General features: G+C 45.6%; 1 protein-coding gene across 2 annotated transcripts in view; it reads right to left on the reverse strand.

Annotated features, from left to right (window-relative positions):
• Positions 1-7,586, reverse strand: part of Epb41l4a (erythrocyte membrane protein band 4.1 like 4A) — a 194,541-nt gene that overhangs the window by 48,672 nt on the left and 138,283 nt on the right. The gene's annotated exons all lie outside the window — the stretch shown is intronic.

Below are 7,586 nucleotides of genomic sequence, written 5' to 3' on the forward strand. Positions count from 1 at the left end.
GAAAATGTCAGCCATCTGGTCAATTTTAACTACAAGAATAGTTTAAAAGTGGCATCAGAGCAAAGGTTGTTACAATTGATAATATTCAACTTGGCAAAAAAGATTTCATTTAACCTTTGCTAAAATGTTTTTTGAAATATGAAATGTGATGTATTTCCAATAACAAAGATATATTTAAAGTATTTGAAATTATTTTATGCACATGAATGTTTTGCCTGCACGAATGTGCACCACACATGTCCCCGATGAGGACAGAAGAAGGTCATCTGGTCCCTTAGACTGGAGTTACTCAGGGTTGTGAGCAACCATGTTGGGGCTGAGAACAGAACCTGGCTCCTCTGCAAGAGTAGCCAGTGCTCTTAACCACTGAGCCACCTCTCCAGTCCCACAAGACACCGTTTACAATTTGGGATGACAGTCTTCACAGATCCATGAGGCTTCTGAAGCAGCAACGATCGAGCATGCAGTGGTGTTTTCCCCTGAAGTCTTTTCTATCTTTTCTGTGTTTGATCCTTCCGACTCTGAGCCAGGCAAGCCAGAGAACATAAGGGAACACTAGCACTTCAGGGAGAAGAAGGGTTCTCAACATTTACACATCCCATCCCTCTGTTCTATAGCGAATGGGACCACAGCGGATGCTGTGAGGTCTTCTGCAGTCAGCGGGGATTATTTACAACCTTCGCCTCTCTCCCTGCTCCTTTTCCTTTACTTCGCTGGCCGCTGTGGGCTTTCCCAATGGAAGAGCTTGCATAACCAGGCGAGAGCAACCTAGATTCTCCTCAAGCACTCTTACAGTCCACCTGAAGACAACGCCGAGACCCAGATTTGGACATTGTCTCAGTAGATTATCTAATTCTAATCTGCGGCACTGAAAAAGAAGAGCCAAATCACATTGTGTCCAAAACAAAGTTAGCACTGTGTTAATTTTTCTAGAAACTGTCTCTACAGCCACCACGCAGCAGATTGTATTCAGAATGCTTTGTTCTAATGCCCTGGGAAACGAGCTAACACTAACTTCTTCCTTTTCCTGTCCTTGGCTGACCGGAGAGAATAGACACGAAGGAGCATGCAATGCCCGGCAGGTGTGAAGGCTATCATGTCCGCATCTCTTTCCAGTCCCCCTCCTCTCACTTTTCCAGTCCCTTGCCCCAAGTGATCTCGATCCAGAGAGCCTCCAAGCTAAAGAAAGGACCAGTTACTCTTAGTGACCAGCTAATCACTTCACCTCCCCTGGTCTTGGTTCCTTACCTGCCATGCAAGGCACCTGTGCCACTTCCGCTCCTGCAAGGACTGTGCATGCTCAAGACCCTTCCTTCTCCGGTGTCAAGCCCGTGCTCCGTGAGGTATCATCTGGGCAAACACCCTAACGTCTCTAACGTGGCTACCGTGCACAGCACCGGAGCGCCTCACTCCAGCCTCTGAACACTCAGTTCTGCTCGTGTTGTAGAGGAACATTGTTAAGGTTGTAACCTGAGGGGACTTGTGGATCCCTGAATCCAGAGTTCTGAGTCCTCCTTGCTCAATGACTGCCTCTCCTTTCTGAGCCCAAAGGGCTTTGTCCTTCTTTGTCCTCTCTCTTTCCATTGGTGTCTTGATGCTGGGGACATTCCTGACACTTGAGTTTTCTAAGCTTGGTCTGGCATGTCTCGTCACTTGCTCTACGAATCACACTGTATACTTTCTAGAATACTAACATCAGAGTCCAGCTCAGAGCCATTCGAGACTATATTGGGGAAAAAAAATGAATGTATCTTTGAAACCATTTTCCCATCATAACGCATTCCTGACAATTATCGACTAGGCTTTTTAAAATTACAACATGGGGGGGGGATCAAATAAAACAGATCTTCCCCCATTCTTGATTTGCTTAGAAACACTTCCCCTTTAAAGGTCACTACCATTACTAGCGTGTAATCCACCCTGACTGCACATGTATCTGCGCATATACCCCACCCAGGATTTTTTCTATGTCTTTTTATACAATGGGAGCATGAGTCACTACCAGGGCCCCGGCTGCTTTCTTCCCTCCCCGTTTCTCGCTTACGCTGTAGTCTAGAGATCATTCTACACTTATTACAGCCATGTTTGCTCTGTGGCTCCCAGACAAGTCCCGGCTCCCACTTTCTAACCTAAACACTCATGGTCACCGCATCTTAAAAACGAACTGAGTGGGACACCGTCTGGAGAACTCAAAGTGGAACCAAGCACACAGAACGCCCAATAAACGTTACTGATGAACATTCTCTTTCCTTGATGGACCCTTGTGAGCCTGGCCTTTCATGTAAAGTATCCCAGGGCTGTGGAATCGCACAGATTTCTCTTGACAGATACATGGTACTGGACACAGTGTCCATTCCCAGGGCACTTCCCAACTACCGGACAGATAGGTAGTTACGGTGTACCTACAACACAGCCTGCTCATATTAGACAGGTGAAGTTGGTGAGCTTACTAAGAATTCCTTGATCCAGAACCTCGGTATCCCTATGTTGTTTGTTTGTTCAACAATATCGTGGCCCCTCTCTGCAGCCTCTGTCTTCTCTTTGTTCTCTTTCTACTGTCTACTTGATGTGGCATGCACCCAGTAGGCCTGGCAACTCACTTTCCAGTTCAGTCACAGGAAATCCCGAGGGGGAAGAGAACAATGCGCACTTGAAGGGGGGTAAAAGAGAAAGCAGAAAGGCATTTGGCAGTAGGGAGTGTTTAATGAGAGCAAAGTTTCAGTGCTACAAGAGAAAACCGTTCTAGAGAACTTCTCCAACACGGTGAGTGTTTGGTATTGCTGAACTTAGGAAGGTTATAAATATGTTAAACTTAATAGTATGTGTTTTCTTACCATGATTCAAAGAAATCAGCTTGGACTAAAGGCTACTCTAGAAGGCAGGAAGCCAATAAGGAGGCTGAGGCCTAACCATGTTCAAGGTAGCACTTGGGAGGCCGAGGCAGAAGATCATGAGGAAATGGCCACCCTGGAACCCTCTCACAAAACAAAGGGGAAAAGCTAAACGGAGCGTCCAGAACGGCTCTCTTCCTTCATATTCTGTTAACACTGAATTTTGTCTGGTGACATGAAAGTCCCCCATTTCCTTCTCCATCCCCATCCATCGTACTTCAGTGGCCTCTCCTCACCCCCTCTCCACTGCCCACCATCCCATAACAGCCATATTATCCTTTGTATGACAGCATCATATGCAAAATTCATACACTGATGGGTGGATTTCAGAAAAAAACTAAAGTGTACCAAGCCCCCACTAAAGCACAGTAAGATGTTCAACTTGTTTGAAACACCATTTCCAGGGCAGTAACCCAGGAGGCAGAGTTAATATCCGCACCTGCCACATGAAGAAACTGAGGCTCAAGGTGGTTCTGTGCTTTTAAAACACTACACATTTAATAATATGGACTTCTAAAGCCAAACTCAGATTTCCTGGGTCTGGCTTCTTATATTTCACTAGATCCACAATGTGTTGGGCTGATGATACACCTTGGATTGATGAATACCCTACTCACAGCTTCCTTATTTCTCCGCCTCACCATAAAAGACCTGATGGACGTTTGCTGTGCTGGGCTTCTGCTGACTTACATCAAACACTCTGCGCAGTTAGAGCAAGTGTCCCAATAAATGCCTCTTTCCTGACAGGCCTCTTCAGTAGCCCAGAACAACACTGCCGTAGGTGAAACTGTTCCTCACTCCATCAATGCTTCCTGCATATCTACTGCTTTGACTGGGCCTACCTCATGTCCAGACATGCCAATCAGCTACCCGCAGGTAAATCATTTGCCGTGGTCCAGAGCTGTGGCAACATCTCTCCCTATAGTGGGTTGACCAACCTACTAATAACAAAGTGTTCATGCCAAGAGTGATGGATGAGTGTTGGGAGGAAATGTGATTCTCCCAGGGGTCACTAAAGGAGGCCACTGGGAACCCCAAGACAGACAGGTGAAGGCATCTTGTGACCATGTAGTAAGTCAACCATCTGCCCTAACTCTTCCAACCAGGGATCCTAATGAGGCAGTCTACAGACCAAATCTGTCGCTCAGATTTAGCACATACTTTTTCTAAATGAAATCAATTACTAATATCTTGAATTCTGAATGGCACACATAAATATCCAGGTTTTGTGCTTCCTACAACACTAGAAGAATCAGGACTAAATCATGAATCTATTCTGCAGCCATGGCCGAGGTCTGCCCGCACACTCAGCCCAGCAATCCTCCCTCAAAGGCATTGTCTCATCCTTCTGGTCACGGTGTCCACGGCCCCTCCCACAGAGCCTGAAGACTAATGACATTGTCTTGCTTTAATGAATATTTGCCTACATGTATGTGTGTGTACCATGAGCATGCAGGTGGCCACAGAGACAAGAAGAGGGCATTGGGTCCCCTGCAAGTGGAATTACAGGTGGGTTATAAATTTCAGAGCGGGCACAGGAAACCAAAGCCCACTCCCTGCAAGAGCAGCAAGTACTCCTAACCGCTGCCTTGCTTTTCTGTGATCCAGATGATACTGCACCTCCTGTGTCTCTCAGTGGCATGTTCCTAAGGAATCAAATGCCTCCCCAGGGAATCACAGCACTGCTGGCGGTGTTACTATTTCCTTTACAGCTAATTCTGGGCTGTACTTAAATATTCTGTCTTTACTGCCTACATACAGCAGACGCTTCTCACAAGAACCCACCTTCCCGAGTTGCCAAGACCTTATCAGAGAAAGGGCTGTACAAATACGCATGTTTCCTGCCCGCCACCTCCCTTCCTCTTCACACGCTGGGGCTCTAGCCGCAGAGGCAGCTCTGGTTTTTGGAATGCGCTGGCCGCCTGCCCTGGCACTGAGCTCACCTGGGTGGGGCAGCCGGCTGCGGGGTGTAGAATCTTGACTCTGGAATGCACTTCCTCACAGAGGTGCCAAGGCCTTTGCTTGGCAGATTCAAAACACAATGACCTTTAAGCTACCAGACATTTGTTATTCCTGACTGAGAGGTGAGTCCAAGGCGCTTTAAATTCGTGAGAGCTGGGGTGCAGGTTAAACGGAGCAAGCCATCTACTGAGATCAGACTGTTTTCTCTTCCAACGGAATAAAGGAGTGTCTTCTAAAGTAAAAAGTGCTGCCTGTAAGCTAGAGACACAAACTAGCAACAACCAGCTCCAGTCAATTACAAAAACATAGGAAATGAGAGGTGAGAATATATAGTTCCAAAAACTGTAGTGCTAATCCTTTATTTGGCGATCTTTTTAAAAGGATTCAGTCTATAAAAATAATAGTTGGCCATATTAGAATAAAAAATAACCTATGTCTTCTTTAAACTATACCTTCACTTTTGCCAAATACAGGGCAACTACTAAGAACAAAAAACAAACAAACAAACAAACAAACAAACCAAAACCATAGTCTCTATTTTAAAAATTTATCAAGCTTGTACTTAAGGTTACCACTGACAATTTATCAAGACTCTGACCCAAAACAAAAACAAAATTTTATTCTTAAAGATTATTGTTCTTCTGCTTTAATTATATGTAGATATTTGCATGTGGCCCTGGAACTGGAGTTACAAGTGATCATGAGCCACCTGACATGGGTGCTGGAAAACGCACTCAGGTCCTCTGGAAGAGCAGCAAGTTACTCTTACCTGCTAAGCCATTTCTCCAGTCTTCCAAAATAAAAATTGAAAACAAACAAACCTGGAGATATAGTTCAGTGGTTAATACATGTGGTGCTAGGTTCAATACTGCAAAAATAATCAGCCTTTGCCATTTTTATGATCAAAATTTTCAAATACTTTAAATAACTATAGCATGGTTATTCATTAAGGTAATAATTTGTTTCTTTTAGCCAGTAAAATTTGGGCTTTTTTTCACCCTTCTTCCAGCTCTAGGGATAAAATCCAGGGCCTGATATACTTTAAACTGCACTACATCCCCAGCCTAGTTTAAAAAGCAAGCCTTAATGAATGGGAACTGCTTCTTCCCTGGGCACTTAGCGATGACTGTGTCCTAGCAACAGAGACTTGAGTGAAGGACCCTGCTGGAGAAACCAGCATGGGAGGAGAGCACGGGCTGGGAGGTGGATTCTCAGGGGCAGCCGGGACCTAGGAGCCCTTATTGTAGACCCCACTGTCTTGGTCTCTCTCAGTGCAGCTTTGCAGGGATGCCCCTCCTCCACAGGGCAGGAGGTGTGGAGAGGAAAGCTCACAGCGATCGAGGAGGGAGGACTAGAGGGCTCTCTTCACTTCAACTTAGGACCCCCACCACCACTCCCCTTTCACAGGAATGCGGCCACTGGAAAGCTACCCCTGCTGGGGGTGGGGGTGAACCCACATCTCCTTGCGTACGAGCAGCATTAATTAGACTCTGTGAGTTAAAAATAACAAAAACACGAAAGGAGGACATGATGCTGTGTGATAGTTTGATTGTATTCTGACAAAGCTCGCTTGGGAGTCAGAGGGCGGAGCTAGCCACTAGTTGACCACAGAGGTTTGGAGGACTGTAAGCAGAGAGGAGACAGGAAGTGGTAAGGTGGGGTAGAGAGAGGATCTCTCAGCCCTTATGGGCTGAGGAATGGGAGAGGTCGGAGGCTACTGATGGCTGCTCCCTGTTCTCTGATCTTTCAGGTTCGTACCCCAATATTAGACTCCTTAATTTTTTTGTTGATAAAATTAATTAGTTTAACTCTTCAACATGATGATGGGAAGGAGGTAGTGTTTATGATTTTTCAGAAGTACAATAGAGTGGGAAGTTTGCTTATTAATCTTTAGCATGGGATGGTAGCCCAATGGGATTTCATATTGCTCACATAAAAAGATAGTACAGTATGCTGAAGTAAAACATAAGACCAGCCGTTAGAAGACTAGAAGCGTATGCCTAAGACACTGACTTAACTGAGTTACTATGTGATTGCAGAAGCACTCCAGGTGACCTTAGACTGACCTAAGTCTCCCTGGCTGCACTTTTTCAAACTAATTGTGAAGTGCGTGGGAAATGTCATGTACTAAGTTAGGAAGTGTCCGACACACCCAGCCCTTATTCTTGTGCCTCCCAAGGAAGGTGACATCCTGAGTTAGAAAGGTCCTTCTCAGGACAGCCTGGGCCTTCCTCCTCTTCCTTGCATGCTGGATGCTTGTCAAAGCTTTAGCCCAGCGCCTCGTATGACCATCTGAGTACAGAATACAGAGCTGGATTGCCTTTGCAGTCCCTCAGGTATGGCAGAAATAAGACAAACTCAGCTAAGATTCTACCTGCCTTATGAAACATTGCTAAGCCCCAAGAGACCAGCTCACAGGGGATTCTAGGCTTCTGATTGTTTGAAACTTTCCAGAGTCAAAACTAAAAATTCTAGTATTAAAAACAAAGAGCTAGGGGGATGCCCAGAACACCAAAGCATCTATGGTATGAGGATCTGAGTTCAAAACCCCTGGTCCCAAGTAAAAACAGTTGGGTGTGACCATGTACCTGCAATCACAGTGTTCCTACAGTAACATGAGAGGCAGAGTCAGGATGGTCCCCATAAGTTCACAGGTCTGCTCTCCTGGTATACACAGCCATGAAAAACCAAAAAGAGACCCTGTCTCAAACAAGATAGAAAGTGACACCCAAC

The sequence above is a fragment of the Microtus ochrogaster genome, chromosome 18 (genome assembly GCF_000317375.1).
Source record: "Microtus ochrogaster isolate Prairie Vole_2 chromosome 18, MicOch1.0, whole genome shotgun sequence".
NCBI classification, from domain to species: Eukaryota; Metazoa; Chordata; class Mammalia; order Rodentia; family Cricetidae; genus Microtus; species Microtus ochrogaster.